Here is a 17,173-nt window from a genome sequence, read left to right as displayed (position 1 = left end):
TTTTGGTTAGTTGGGTTTGTAAGATCCTACTATCTGGATCCTAATTTTAATAATCACATTCTATAGAACTAGTTTTGCCAATAAGTGTTGGGCTTTGTGAAGCCTAATTTATGTTTGATTCGGTTGACGACCTGACTCGACCCAACCCAAATAATGTTGCATGGTTTTTAATGAGAGATTTTCTGAGACTTAGTCCATGAAGCCGCAATATGTAGCCACACTTTGTATTTTTTCTCTGATAATAGTAAAACCCCTGCAACTCCGTAGACGTAGGCAAATTACCGAACCACGTAAATACTGTCTTGTGCGTGTGATTTTTTTTCTTTAACGTGTGTTTTCTTTATTTTTTTTGTTTCTCACAGGTTGAAATTTCAGTTGAATTCCCTACAATAAGAACTTAGTGGAGAAAAAAAAATCAAAGAAGCTGCAATTATAAATAATACTTACTTTTACGCTTGTTTAATACAAAAAGAAGTACGACAATGAGGGGTAAACTATTTGCCTAGCAACTTCAGTGATATTTTGTTGACCGTTTTGATACAATAATTGGTCCCCTATTAATGTGATATTTTGTTGTTATTTAATTGGTGCGCCAACAAATGATTCCTTTTTTCTTCTTGGTCCGTGTTTTTGGTAGAGTAATGCTTGCGCCACATAAAATGGTACAATTTGTGCTACAACTTGCTCAAGTAATAAGTTGTGAGGAGTAAAAGTGTGTCCTCATATAGACCTACCATCACGCCTTTAATACTCACAAATCACCATGTGAGTGAGTTGTAGTACAAGTTGTACCATTTTATGTGGCACCGACATTACTCTTTTTGATACATTCCCTATTTCCCCCTTTAAGATTGGACACAATCAACCGGCAAGTTTCTTTTTTGCTTATGAGAAAGCCATTTGGAACAATTCTTATTAATTTGCACCTCCTAATGCACAAAAAGTCTAGACAAGAAAGTGTTCAAATTGTAATGCATAGAAAGTCTAACGGAGAAAGTATTCAAATTACGGAATTAACAACATATTATAGTTATCACAAAATATAAATAAATAAAGGATGAAAACCATTGGGGGGGGGGGGGGCGTTTCATTTTCAAATTTAAAACCAAAGGGGGGGGGGGAAAGAGCAATTATTAATAATACTTACTTTTACGCTTAAGTTTTTTGAAAAATCGGTAATTTAACATTTATGATCCTAGTATGATCCTAATTATTTTGGTTAGTTGGGTTCGTAAGATCCTACTATCTGGATCCTAATTTTAATAATCACATTCTATAGAACTAGTTTTGCCAATAAGTGTTGGGCTTTGTGGAGCCTAATTTATGTTTGATCCAGTTGACGATCTGACCCGACCCAACCCAAATAATGGTGCATGGTTTTTAATGGGAGATTTTCTGAAGCTTAGTCCATGAAGCCGCAATATGTAGCCACACTTTGCATTTTTTTCTCTGATAATAGTAAACCCCCTGCAACTCTATGGACGTAGGCAAATTACCGAACCACGTAAATACTGTTTTGTGCGTGTGATTTTTTTTCTTTAACGTGTGTTTTCTTTATTTTTTTTTTTTGTTTCTCACAGGTTGGAATTTCAATTGACTTCCCTGCAATAAGAACTTAGTGGAGAAAAAAAAATCAAAGAAGCTGCAATTATAAATAATACTTACTTTTACGCTTGCTTAATACAAAAAGGAGTACGACAATGAGGGGTAAACTATTTGCCTAGCAACTTCAGTGATATTTTGTTGACCGTTTTGATACAATAATTGGTCCCCTATTAATGTGATATTTTGTTGTTATTTAATTGGTGCGCCAACAAATGATTCCTTTTTTCTTCTTGGTCCGTGTTTTTGGTAGAGTAATGCTTGCGCCACATAAAATGGTACAATTTGTGCTACAACTTGCTCACGTAATAAGTTGTAAGGAGTAAAAGTGTGTCCTCATATAGACCTTCCATCACGCCTTTAATACTCACAAATCACCATGTGGATGAGTTGTAGTACAAGTTGTACCATTTTATGTGGCACCGACATTACTCTTTTTGATACATTCCCTATTTCTCCCTTTAAGATTGGACTCAATCAACCAGCAAGTTTCTTTTTTGCTTATGAGAAAGCCATTTGGAACAATTCTTATTAATTTGCACCTCCTAATGCACAAAAAGTCTAGACGAGAAAGTGTTCAAATTGTAATGCATAGAAATTCGAACGGAGAAAGTATTCAAATTACAGAATTAACAACATATTATAGTTATCACAAAAAATAAATAAATAAAGGATGAAAACCATTGGGGGGGGGGGCGTTTCATTTTCAAATTGAAAACCAAACAAATGAAACCCTCCAATACCTTATACTTAAAGATATTATATTAACCACACATTTTTATTATTACTAGTCAATGTGGGACTTATTTAATTGAGTAATGTTTGTTACATTCAAACTATTTTATACACATCCAAAAACAATTTCATGTTGAAAATTGTGACTTTAAATCATGATTTTAATTGTGTTTTGGGGTGTGTTTAAAACTATGTAAAACAATGTGTGTGTAGCAAATTTAACTCTATTTAATTAATTACATCACTCACATATAAATATTGTATATAGGTTTGTGTACTCAAACATAACACACATTGTGCAAGAAAAACATATCTAAGAACTTGTTTGCCTTAAATGGTTTTTATTAACTATGGACAGAGTTATAGCTTTACTCAAAATTATTTTCATTAGATGTGAATTTTAACAAATCCACTATTGGATTACATTTTCTTCTTATATCTTTCATACTTGCAAAATTTCAAGAAGGTCAAAAATTAATAGCTATATCATCAATCAAATGTTTCAATTTTAAGTTTTTGTAATCTAAAATTATATTTTGTTAGGACATATGTGATTTACTTGTTAGGAACATATGTCACTATTTTATGTAATTAGCTAATCTTTTGACAAAATGCACTTTACTTGTATTTTGGTAGATCTAAGATATGTTTAATACTTCAAGAAATCTTGTTTCCAGATCAAGTGTTAAAGTCATGCAAGTCTGTTCAAGATTTAATCTAAAAAGTGCAAGTTCATTAAATCTCGATAGCTAGTATCTATCAAGCTTCAAGAGCAGTTCCAGCCTCGTGGCTCGATAGTTGCTTGACAGATGGCTATCTGTCGAGGTTTAAGAAAAACATATTTTCTATTATGTTTTCTTCCAATCTGTGATTATGTGTTTGAGCTTTCTTTTCTCACAACCCTAGACATATAAAAGGATTATTTTAAGGGCCGTCAAAGGTGACACAAGTTGCACAAGTGTTGAGCAAAGTTTGTTCAAGCAAATTGTGACCAGAGATAGAGTTTGTCCTAGTTCATCGTTCTTGTGAAGCAGTTGCTGTGTTTGTGCACCGTAGGGTTTTATAACCAAACATCTTCTTGATCTTCATCGTTTGGATGAACTGAAAAACTTTGCAACCAACAACCTTCTCTAGTTGGTGATTGAAGTCACGTACTAAGATCCACACAATCGGTTAGTCACGTACTGGAAGCCATGCATCAAAAGGAGAGATTGTCACTATAGAACAAGTCCAATTGGGTATTGGGGTAAGGGTTCAACTGTAGGTTGGTAGAAGGTACTGTGATTCTTTTACTTGTAACCGCTTGTTTTGATAAAAGTGAATTCTCGGAAGTAGTGACCTTAAAATCACCCGGTGGGATTTCTGCCGACTGCCGTGTAGGTTTTCCCCATTCGTAAACAAATTACCGTGTCAATTTATTTTCCGCTGCACTTAGTTTAATTGGTGATTTGTTTGTGCTACCACGCGTTTGCATGTTAATTTGATTAATTAATAAACTTGGCTAATTAATCAATTAATTCATCACAAGAGGTCAATACGTTTTTTGGCCTATCATATTTCAAATAGTAAATAACATTCGATTGATGCAAAATTTGATATGCATGTTAAGGACATAAAAAATATATAATTTGTTAGGACATATGTGATTCACTTGTTAGGAACATATGTCACTAGTTTATGTAATTGGTTAATCCTTTGACAAAACGCACTTTACTTGTAATTGAGTAGATTTAGGATATATTTAATGCTTCAAAAAACTTTGTTTTAAGATCAAGTGTTGAAACTATGCAAGTCTGTCCAAGAAACAAGCTGAAGAAGTGCATTTCATTAAAGCTCGATAGATAGCATCTATCGAGCTTAAGAAGCTGTTCAAGCCCTGTGGCTCGACAGCTGCTCGATAATTGGCTATCTGTCGAGGTTTATGAGAAACAGATTTTCAATTTTGTTTTGACTCCAATCCGTGATTATGTGTTTGGGCTTTCTTTTCTCACAACCCTAAACATATAAAATGATTATTTTAAGGACCGTCAAAGAATACACAAGTTGCACAAGTGTTAAGTAAAGTTTGTTAAAGCAAATTGTGACCGAAGACAGAGTTTTGCCCTAGTTCATTATTCTTATGAAGAAGTTGCTGTGTTTGTACACCATAGGGTTTTGTAACCAAGCATCTTCTTGATCTTCATCATGTGGATGAATTGAAGAATTTTGCAACCAACAACCTTCTCTAGTTGGTGATTGAAGTCGCATACTAGGATCCGCACAATTGGTTAGTCACGTACTGGGAGCCGTGCATCAAAAGGAGAAATTGTCACTACAGAATAAGTCCAATTGGGTATTGGGGTAAGGGTTCAACTGTAGGTTAGTAGAAGGTACTGGGATTCCTTTATTTGTAACCGCTTATTGTGATAATAGTAGAATTTCAAGAGTGGTGACCTTAAAATCACCCGGTGGGGTTTTTGCAATATAGGTTTTCCCCATTCGTAAACAAATCACCGTGTCAATTTATTTTCCGCTGCATACTTAATTTAATTGGTGATTTGTTTATACTAACACACGTTTGCATGTTGATTTGATTAATTAATTAAACTTGGCTAATTAATTAATTAATTCATCACAATTGGTCAATTCGTTTTTGGCCTATCATAATTCAACAGTTAGATTTTGAAAATATGTAATCATGTTAATTTTTTTAGTGTAAGTTGTACCCAAACTTTGTCCTTGAACTATTAAGCTTCAATAATCTAGTCTATTTCCCTTCATATATATGCACCACATTAAAAGGTAAATTAGTCACAAATTCCTAAATTTGTGAGACAAAATTTGTTAATATCCCATGGAGACATTTCATGGCATAAATAAAAAGATTGAGTGAAAAATTTTATTAGAGGTTTCCAGATGCATGAGGGAGAAACTTACATTGAGATGTTGAAGTATTAACTTACCTTGGTCTATATGAAAATAGTAATACTACCACTACAAATTATTTTACAACATTTTTATAAACTGCTGATGTGTCTAACTTCTTATTGGTTTTCATTTAGACCCATTATTAATAACATCATTTTTTTATTTACCAATAATCACTCATCACATTAGCAGTTTGTAAATTTTTTGTAAAAAAGTTTGTGTTTCTAACATTTCTCATATGAAAAGAGTAATGCTACGGCCACAAACAATTTAATAATATTTTTACAAACTACTTACGTGTCCAACACTCCAATTCCAACTCCAACTTCTTATTGGACAAACTGCCACATGTGGGGGATCTCAATTGTTTTGAATATATATAGAATACATAATACTCCAAGCTATCAAAGCATGTAATTAACCCCAATTCAACAAAACAAAATATAAACCATATCAGGTCCTTTATGTTCTCTCTTTTTTTCTTTTTCTTTTTTCAATTTTTTTTTTCATTCACTCTATCATAAAATCAAAGTTATGTTTTGTCTTTTTTTTTGTCTTTTTTCTTTTTTTCCACCATAACATGGTATCAAAGATTCCAAATCATGTTTATCTTTTTTAATTGGAGAGATACAATAGATCGGGAAGTGAACTCTATAGAACGATTGAAACGCTTCATTATAAATGTTAATTGGACAAAGTTTACAAGTGTTCTATTCAGAGGCCTAAAGAGGAACACTTGCATCGCTACTGTTAGGACATATGTATTGTCACTTGTTAAGAACATATGTCACTTATTTATATAAATTGGCTAATCCTTTGACAAAACGCATTCTACTTGTAATTGGGTAGTTCTAGGTTTTTTTAATACTTCAAGAAACAAGGTTTAAAAGTCAAGTGTTGAAGTCATCAAGTCTGTCTAAGAAAAACAAGCTGAAGTGCAAATTCATTAAAACTCGACACCTGCTCGATAGCTATCTCGACACCTACTATCTGTCGAGATTTATAAAATCAGATTTTCTGATCTGATTTTCTTGGGATCCGTGAATATGCTTTTGGGCATTCTTTTCTTCTAACCCTAAACATATAAAAGGATTGTTTTAAGAGCCGTCAAATTTTACACAAGTTGCAAAAGCATTGAGCAATCTCTGTTCAAGCAAATTGTGATCAAAGACGAAGTTCTTGACCTAGTTCATCTTCTCTGAAGAAGTTGTTGTGTATTTGCACCAAAGATTTTTGTGACCAAGCATCTTCCTGATCCTCATCGTGTAGGATGAACTGAAGAACTTTGCAGCCAACCTCTCCTTCTAAGTTGGTGTTTGAAGTCGCGTACTGGGATTCGCGCATTGGTTAGTCACATACTTGGGAGCCGTGCATCAAAGGTGGGAACTGTCGCTACAGATCAAGTCCAATTGGGTATTGGGGTAAGGGTTCAACTGTAGGTTGGTAAGGTACTTGGGATTCCTTTACTTGTAACCGCTTGATTTGATAATAGTGGAGTTTCGGGAGTGGTGACTTAAAAATCACCCGGTGGGGTTTTTGCCATAAAGGTTTTCCCCATTCGTAAACAAATGACCGTGTTATTTAATTTCGGCTGCATATTTAGTTTGTTGGTGATTTGTTTGTGCTTCCACGCATTTGCATGATTAATTGATTAATTAACAACTTGGCTAATTAATTAATTGGTTTAATCACAAAGGGTCATTCAGATTGTGGTCTATCAGCTACTCATTCAATGAAGAGTAATACGAAATTATTATGTATGTGTTATATATTGTTGTAAGATATTAGAATTATCGTCACATCACTATTCTGAAACCATAAACTGAAGTTAGGGTCGAAATCAAAGATAAATGTACAACCATCAAAGATAAATGTACAACCTTAAATCAGAAAACCATGGCTAGAAAATAATTAATTGGATAACAATCCATTAGTTTTAAATGATAAAAACTCAATTAATTTACTTTTGCATGCCATTAACATGCAACCATATATCTAACACAAAAGATTCTATTATATAGTGAACGGTTTTAGACCCCTTAACCCAACCAGATTAGCCTAGTAAATTAGCCAAGTGATTAACTTAGTCAAATTATGCAAATCTAGGTTAATACAATCACACAATCATATCAAGAATATAAAGCAGCAGAAAAGTAAATAACACAATGATATGATCACCAAAGAAACCACACAGTAAAAACCTAGAGAGGATTTGACCTAACTATCCTCAAGGTAAACCTGAATCCACTATACGAAAGAATCGAAATTCATACAAAAAGACTTACAAGCTCCCTGCTTGACTTCCTAATACTACCCACCAGTAGAACTTACTAACACGACCATGTGCAAACTCCAAATCCACAGACTCCTTCTTTCTTGGATTCTCCAATTAGCTACAAGCAACCACGCTTGTTATTTTTTAAACTCCAATGGCAGCAACCGAGTTGATCATCAAGATGTTGATACTATCTCTACCTTGAAAACCCTAAGTTTTGTGTAAAGGAAAGCTCCTCTAGATCTCACAAGAGATTTACACAAAACAAAAAAGTATGAGTAACAATACAAAAGGAGCAACTCTCAAAATGTGGCTAGGGTTTTGCCTTTTATACCCAAAACATTTAATGAGTTAGGGCTGAGTTGGAAAAATCTGCAGAAAAGCATTCTGCCTAAGATTCGATCGATCGAGTTTTTCTTTTGATTGATCGAGCCAGGCCGAAATGCACCAATGCATTTGCAGCCTCTCGATTCCAACTTTACATGAAAGACACAACTTTGAGCAAGCCTAAACAAGACTAAACATATTGTTTTGATCATGATTTGCCAACATTATACATTAGAGTTCTAAATACATAAATTCCTAAATCTTTAGAACCTAACAAACTCCCCCTTTGGCAATCGGTGACAAAACACAAACACAAAACTCAAAGTTTACAAGTAAAAGCCCTTTACATAAATAATGCTCATAAAAACTAAAATTCAATCCTAACTACTATCTATCAGTTGCAAGTGTAAACAGCAGCTCAATTGAATCAACTTGTATATTCTTGAAACACTCAACAAACGCATAAACGCATGTGTGATAGAAAACAGTAAATCAACAGGTATAACATTCTTGTATGATTCACACAACATATAATAAAGACAAATATCAATGAATAACTCATAAATATAAATCAATAAACAGTGAATCACAAGAAACAAGAGTCATGTATAAATCATGTATATCAAAAACAATGTTACTCCCCCTAACATGAATAGCCCCAAAAATGATATACAAAGTGAAGCGCCTAGATACAATCTAACATCTCTACTAACTCCTCAAAAAAATTCTCCCCTAACTACAAAACTCCTCTACAAAACAAAACTCTACTCCCCTTTTTTGTGACGGAATGTCAAAGGGTAATCACAAGCCATCATCAAAATGAGGTGGTGAAGGTGAATGAAGATGTGCCAGATCAGCTCACAAAGCACGAATCTCGTCAAATAAGTCCACCAAAAGCTGACCATGAGCTGCCTGAACAGTCATGACAGTCTCCAAGGTACGACGTATATCAAAGTCATCCGATAGAGGTGGAGGAATAGCAACAGCAATAGCAGCATCAACAGGATCAGGAACATCCTCACCAGCAAGACCTGTAGAAGAAGAGGGAGGAGGTGCGGAACTAGAAGGCTCAGACCTAGGGTGTTTAGAGCCAACTCGAAGGTGAGCAGCCCTCTGTCTAAGAAAAGACGCACCTATAGGAGCAATAACATGAACAGGCTCAGAGGAAGGAAAATCATCTAGACCTAGATAAAGCAAAATCCTATGAATAAAAATAGGATGAACAAGGGCATGAGATGAAGATGAACTCCTATAAACTTCGTTCAAAGAACGAAGAAACAAATGTGAAAAACTGATAGGAGCATCAATGACAAGAGCATACAAAAAGACACACCGCTCGAGAGGAATGGTGTGAAGATGAGAAATGGGCCAAATAGAATGACACGTTATCCTAAAGAAGATATAGTGTAACTCAGATAGCTCAGCAGAGGTGATCCTAGGATCAGAACCCCATTGGATAGAAGACCCAATGATATAAAACATGACATCACTCAACAAAGGAGACTCATCATACGAGTAGACTGGGTGTTGGACCAAGGGTACCCTTAGAGCATCAGCCACTACCGTAGGAGTAATGGTGTACTCTACACCTCGTATCCAACTCTTTACTAAAGTGTTGGAATCATAGACGCAGATAGAGATGTTCGAGAAGAACTCTCTAATCAGGGTAGCAAGTGAAGGAGGATCAGAAATATCCACCGAGGGTAACCAGCCCCTACGCTCAAAATTTGCCCTAATGGTAGGATCTAACTCATCTAAGATGATAGAACGCTCAGACCAAATCTTCCTCCTAAGGTTTAGCTTATCATAAATCTCTTGGTTTTTCTCACTAGGAAACTTCTCTCGGTCAAAGGGAGGATGGGAAGGAGTAGGTGTGGGGACAGACCTACGAGCCCTAGTCTTCCTAGGCATAGTGCTAAGGAAAGGACAAAGACACAAAGAGAAAACCAGAAGAACATAAAAAACAAAATCAACAGCAGACTGCAAGTTAGCATAAGAAAAATATAGAACAAAAATCTATATGATGCATGAACAATTACAATGTCATGATGCATGTACTAATGCAGTTAAAATAAGTTCAATTGCACAAAATTGGCTTGAGCATAGAGTTTCTAACAAAAATCCCAAAAATTTGAAAAACCACTTGAAAATTTTGAAACAAATTGATGAATTGAACATTACATAACACAACACACAGATTATAATGCCTAATTACATCAAAACAACAAACTAATTTCATCAATTTCAACCTAATTGAACAAAATCCCCAATTCGGATTCAATACAAACCCTAGAAAATTCAATTTTTCACAATTCAAAAAATTGATCAAATTAAACCACCAACAACAAGTTTATATCATGTCCCAACAAAAACCCATTGATCAATTTCACTAAATAAGGCTTTAATCAACAAAAATCCCAAAAATGAATAGTCTAAAAATTTGAGTGTATAATGCATGAAAAATGCATGAAAACATGAAAATAAACTCAAAAGGAATGGCAAAATAGTCTTACCGGCCTGAGGAAAGAGAAACCTTGCAAAAAATTCGGGGGAAAGCAACAAAAAAATCGCTGTAGAACCTTGCCTAGTCGGAGAGAGAAGAGAAAGTTTTGAAAAACTTTTGAAAAGTGACTTTGAAAAAGTCAGATCTTAGTTTTAAAAAACTGGATTCACGATATTCGATTGATCGAAAATTACATTCGATCGATCGAATCAATCTGAGATTTCTAAAAGAATTTTAAATATTTTTGATCGATTGAAAAACAGATTGTATCGATCGAAACAAGCAGCGGCTCATAACATTTTGAGAAAAATTACAGTTTTGAAAAACCCAAACCAATTTTTGAAAATAACTCATTAAAGTATTAAAATTGATAAAACAAAATGCATGAGTATGAGATGAAATGGAATGCTTTTTCAAAAACCCAAATTTTAATCCCAGTTTCTCCAAAGAAAATTTCAGCCATTCTCCCTTTAAATTCTCAAGCAAAAAAAATGTTTTGCATAATACTCAAGGCATTTTCAAACTTGGTTGGTCAAACCAGAAACACACACAATAACATGTACAGTGTTTAGCAAAGAGTAACTTGTGTAGTATGTGCAACTAGCAAAAACTTGAGATACATGTGAGGTAATATGTGAATTGAAATCAATCACAGAGTCTAAAAAATTCATCACATAGAATTTAAAAGAGACTATCACCTAAAGAGTTACATCATATAACTCCCACATCTCCTAGAACTTAAACTTGCAATCATGTAAATTTCTTGAATTTTGCCTTATAATTATGTGAATTGGCATCAAGCCTAATAGTACACACCAATTTTAATTATGTGAATTGGCATCAAGCCTAATAGTACATACCAATTTTAATTATGTGAATTGGCATCAAGCCTAACAGTACACACCAGTTTTAATTATGTGAATTAACCGAGGTTACACCTTATGTTCTTTTTGTGCATGTGCTACACTTTTTCGAGCACAAAATCTTACGATATGCACTAAGATGTTCATGATTGGCTAGTGAACAGTGGTGAGATGGTTATTTATGCCTTTCTCAAAAGGATCAAGTCCGACAGTCAAATAACATGTAACTTCAAGATTAAGACAAAGTGATAAACACCATAAACATCTTTCCTACACAACATGCACTACAAAACTTCAACTAGTAAAGTGCAATAAATAAGCTCATTAAAACTAAACAGGGTACACAAGACATGTTATGTGTAAATAAATTGACCAACCTTGTTTTCAAAAACCAAAAAAAAATAATGTCAAACATATATATATATATATATATTTTAAAAAGAAAACAAATAAAACCTAGAATGAAATGCATGAATGTAATGTAATGCAAGTCCTAGAAAAAAAACACAAAAACACAAACACCAAAGAACAATGATCACAAAGGAATGAGCAATGAAGCACAAGGACCATGTCAGAAAGACTCAATTAGATCGAGTCTTTTGTATCCAAAACCTTTTAGATGCACCACGAGCATTGGAGTTCTTATTCACATTCGAGTGATTTTCAACTCCAGGATTGGAATAAAGGTTCAATGCCTTTACCAATTCACAAATACGTGCCATAGGATCTTGTGCTTGAGGCACAGACACTTTTGGTTTGTTTGCTCTTTTAGCAGTGTGAAGCTTGTAACAATTAGGACGAATGTGTCCAGACTTTCCACAAAAATAACAAACCCAAGCAGGTTTACCATGCATCTTGTCCTTAGAAAGGATAGAACCCTTATATTTAGACTCTTCTAGATCAACCCTAATCTTTCTAGGGGGTGAAACTTCCACAGGTTTGACAACCTCACTCATAGGGGGTTTGACAGTTTCACTCACAACCTCACTCACGGAAGGTTCAGAAGAAGATGAAGGAACAAAGTTCGTGGAATGTGATGCAGATACAGAGATGCTTTCAACATATCCTAAACCAGATTTGTCAGAAGGATACTTTTGAACATTCAAAATTTGATCAAGTTTAGAACTGGCAGATCTAGCAACAGATAAATCATGTTCCAAAGTTTTAACTTTATCAAGCAAGAGCATATTCTCAGATTTCACATGGTTCAAAAGATCATTAGCATCAAACAATTTAACAAGCAAATTCTTCTTTTCAAGCTCAAGAGATTCAATTTTCTTCAGGCCAAGTTCAACATTCATAGCATCCTTTGCAGCAACTTTGCAAAGTTTATTATAAGCATCTTGAAGATCTGCATCCTCGGAGAGTTCCCCATTAGAAGGGTTCTCTTCAACAGATATACTTTCATTGACTACAGCAGTAGCAGTGAAAGCAATGAAGTTTTCATCCTGGTCACATCCAGACTCATCATCAGAAACCTTATTATCACTAAGAGTTACAACCATAGTTTTACCCTTAGACCTCAAGAATGTAGGACATTCAAATTTAACATGACCATACCCTTGACAGCCAAAGCACTGAGCACCCAAAGAATTGTTTGAAGATTGACCAACTTTTTCTTTAGGTTTTTCAAAGTTATTAACCTTAGTGGGATCATTTTTCCTAAAGTTTCTAGGTTCAGCAGTGTTTGTACCTCTTGCCTTTCTGTTGTTATTCCTAAGAAAGTTTCTAAAGTTCTTGGTAAGGTACACAATCTCTATAGCAGAGAGCTCATCATCAAATCCACCAACATCAACATCATCAACAGACTTAAGAGCCATTGATTTGGATTTATTTGCTTTGGGTAGGTTAGACTCATAGGACTAAAGAGATCCTACAAGTTCATCAACAGGGATGGAGTCCACATCCTTGCTCTTAGTAATGCCAGTCACTTTGGGTCTAAAGTCTTCAGTTAAAGATCTAAGAATCTTCCTAACAATTTTAGGTTGATCATAGATTTCACCCAAATTAAATGCAGAATTAACAATATCATTCAATTTAGTATAGAATTCATCAAAAGATTCATGATCAGACATTCTAATGCTTTCAAATCTAAAAGTTTATTTTTGTAATTTATTAATCTTTACTGCCTTTGTGCCTTCATGCACAATCTAGAGGATTTTCCAAGCAGTATGAGCAACCTCAACATTTGAGATTCTCTTAAATCCCTCCATAGAAACAGCATTAAAGATGGCATTCATAGTTTTGCTATTGAAACCAGCTGCTTCTTTTTGAGAAGTTTGCCACTCACTCATAGGAGTAGTGGGCTTCTCCCATCTGTACTCAACAGAATTCCAAACTCTCTCATCAATAGATTTTAGAAATGTTTTCATCCTTACTTTCCAATAAGCATAGTTATTCCCATCAAAATAAGGAGGAACAATAAGAGAGTGTCCATGTTCCATGACAACAGGGGTCAAGGATCAGCTCAGAGATCAAAAAATCTCAAACAAGCGAGCTACTCGCTCTGATACCACTTGAATGGTTTTAGACTCCTTAACCCAACCAGATTAGCCTAGTAAATTAGCCAAGTGATTAACTTAGTCAAATTATGCAAATCTAGGCTAACACAATCACACAATCATATCAAGAATATAAAGCAGCGGAAAAGTAAATAATACAATGATATGATCGCCCAGGAAACCACTATACGAAAGAATCGAAGTTCATACAAAAGGACTTACAAGTTCCCCACTTGACTTCCTAATGCTACCCACCAGTAGAACTTACTGACACGACTACGTGCAAGCTCCGAATCCACGAACTCCTTCTTTCTTGGATTTTCCAATCAGCTACAAGCACCCACACTTGTTATTCTTTAAGCTCCAATGGCAGCAACCGAGTTTATCATCAAGATGTTGATACTATCTCTACCTTGAAAAACCTAAGCTTTGTGTAAAGGAAAGCTCCTCTAGATCTCACAAGAGATTTACACAAAACAGAAAAATATGAGCAACAATACAACATGAGCAACTCTCAAAGTGTAGCTAGGGTTTTGCCTTTTATACCTAGGGTAAAAACAGAAAACCCAAAACATTTAATGAGTTAGGGTTGAGTTGGGAAAATCTGCAAAAAAGCATTCTGCTCGAGGTTCGATCAATCAAGTCTTTCTTTCGATCGATCGAGCCAGGCCGAAATGCACCAATGCATCTGCAGCCTCTCGATTCCAACTTTACATGAAAGACACAACTTTGAGCAAGCCTAAATAAGACTAAACATATTATTTTGATCATGGTTTGCTAACATTACACATTAGAGTTCTAAATACATAAATTCCTAAATCTTTAGAACCTAACATATAGATTATTGAAACAGCAGAAACATACTTAGAAATATACTAAGCCACTCAAACACAAAAATACTAGACTTTAGTTTGTTATGAACAACGTCAAGAAAAACTCTAGCAGCAAAAACACACACAAAATACAATTTTTAATTCAAGGACTAACTGGGGTCATTCACTTGAAGCACTTGGCATCAAAAAGAGGCTTGCCCTCAAAAGGTTCGTGATCTTCAATCATCTGATTCACACATTCCTCTTGGTCTTCATTTGTAATATCAACCTTCTTCCAGTCATATAGCTCCATATCATAGCATTCATCAAGCACAAATTGCAGTATTTCTCACCCTTGGAAAAGCCACAGTCCTTTCACCTTGAAGGGTGGCTCTAATCCAATCATTAGCATCTTCCCAAAAGCATATTTGTGTGCTAGATCCATCCTCTGAAGAAATCCACCGACCTTGTTTAGTGTTACAAAGGAAATAGTATTCTCATCATTGTACTTGTAATCACAGAACCAGAGAGAGTATCCCTCAGGATCGTACATGTCCCAGAACCCTGCAACAAACAAACACGAAACAATGATGAAGAGAAAATTGTTCAAGCAGCAAGTGTCATATAAATGTTGTGATTCTTGTGAACATGATCAAGGTATAAATAAGGATTTCTAATGCATGGTGGACTTCAATGTTTCAAAATAATAACAAGGCCAAGGTATTGGAATTGAATATTCAACAAAGACTAAATTACACTTTCGATTCTTATAGTTTGAATTGTTTTCATTTTGATCTCTTTAAGTTTGAGATATTCATTTTGGACCTTTAAGTTTGATTCAAAAATGGCCGTCCATCTTCCTTGTGACTAATTTAACCGCTAAGCTAAGTGCCAACAAAACAATATCATTTCTTTTTTCATCCCCCTTTCCCCTCTTAACCGCTAGATAAATCATGGGCATATACGAAACAACTTTTGAAAACACATTCAAATTTTGATGGACTGAAAGGAAATTTTCAAATTTGAAGGAACTGAATTTTAAGGATAAAAAATGTAATCTAGTCTTCAACATATTATACTAGTATATATGCTAGCTATTTTCTCGATGCATGAACATAATCCAAACATTCCACTTTTACAAAATATACGAACATTTAAAAGATAGCAACCTCAATAAATGAGAACTTCAAGGTTTGAGAAAATATACAGCTATGAACTAAAACTATAGAATAGATTGAATGCAAATGATACCATTGAGATGATAAGTTATGATTAGTATACAATAAATTAATGTCTGTGACTTTGGGAAAAATCATTAGTGAAATTGGTTTTTCACTAATCACAATCTCCCATCTCAAATTTTGTGAAAAAATTTGAAAAATTGATTTTGCATGTAACATTGTTGAGATATAGGACAAAGATTAATATAACCAAAAGCAGAGGTTATATTTAATACCTTTAAAACAAAACTTGTTGCACGCATACTTTTACAAATATTTGCATACACACCAAAAAGAATAAAAAACATTTAAAGACCCAATTTCAAATTGTGTGTAATAAACACTACATGTACCTTTAATAGCAACCTCGCGGGAGTCAGTTTTTGTATTTGAGTACAACCTCTTCCACTCATCCAGTATCATCTTACTTGGGGGCAGTAGATCAAGAGGATTCTTAGGTTTGGGTTTTGGAGCCTCCTCTTCTTCACCAACTTCTGTTTTGGGCTTTGTTGCCTCCTCCTTTTCAACTTCATCCTTAGGCTTTGGTTTAGAAGATTCTTTTAGGTGATTAGAAGGATTCTTTGTAGATGTAACTGGTGGAACAGTTTGGGTTTGTTTCACCTCACCTAAAATCTTCTTGAAATTTGGTTTATTAACCAAGTTCCAGAAGTATCTATCCACATGAGGGAACTCAGAGGTAAAACTCTTAGTAAGGAGCTTGGTGAAGCCCTTATATAAGTAGCACGCCATAGCAATATCAACCAGGGTCACAAAATGCCCAACTAGGTACGTGTTTGAAGCAAGATAAGTGTTTAGAGCTCTCAGAGCTGTCTTTAATCCCTAAATTGCAGCTTCCTCGACCTTCTTGCAAACAAAAGAAAAATTATAGAAATCAAATTGGGCTAGGTTCTAATAAATTGCAACTTGTTCCAAATGCTTAAACTGATAAAAAATTGTGAAATTAATCACTTAATCATTATTCTAATATGACATAATTATGAGGTGATTATTAACACATGCAAGGAGCACTCTAAGAATTCAAACCAATAATAGTAAAGATAAATTAAATAACAAACACGCACACACAAAGAGCATAAGAATTAAACATTGTTTGGCTATATACCTACCACCACATGTGCTGATAAAGAGAAAATTTTCAGTATAAAAATAGAAAGATTACATTAAGTGTACAAAGATTCTCTTAAGAAACCTAAACCCCAAATACACTTTGGCCAAGTAATACAACATTTAAATTTTGTAACTAGAATATAGATAAATACTAATGTTAATTTGTAACTCACCTGAGGAAGGTACATAGCACGTCCATCTCTAGGTTTAAACCAAATGACAATATTACCATATATCTCCACTGATGTGAATTCAAGCCACTGTTCTATGTGGCCCTGAAAATACAAGCATTCATAATAG

At 34.5% G+C, this 17,173-nt stretch overlaps 1 pseudogene; it reads right to left on the bottom strand.

Annotated features, from left to right (window-relative positions):
* Positions 1–14,709: 14,709 nt before the first annotated feature.
* LOC112017133 (elongation factor 1-gamma-like) overlaps positions 14,710–17,173 on the bottom strand; it is a 5,340-nt pseudogene continuing 2,876 nt past the window's right edge.

This window comes from Quercus suber, unplaced genomic scaffold (assembly GCF_002906115.3).
Source record: "Quercus suber isolate HL8 unplaced genomic scaffold, Cork oak 2.0 scaffold_197, whole genome shotgun sequence".
Classification (NCBI taxonomy): domain Eukaryota; kingdom Viridiplantae; phylum Streptophyta; class Magnoliopsida; order Fagales; family Fagaceae; genus Quercus; species Quercus suber.
This window is presented reverse-complemented; position numbering and strand designations above follow the sequence as displayed.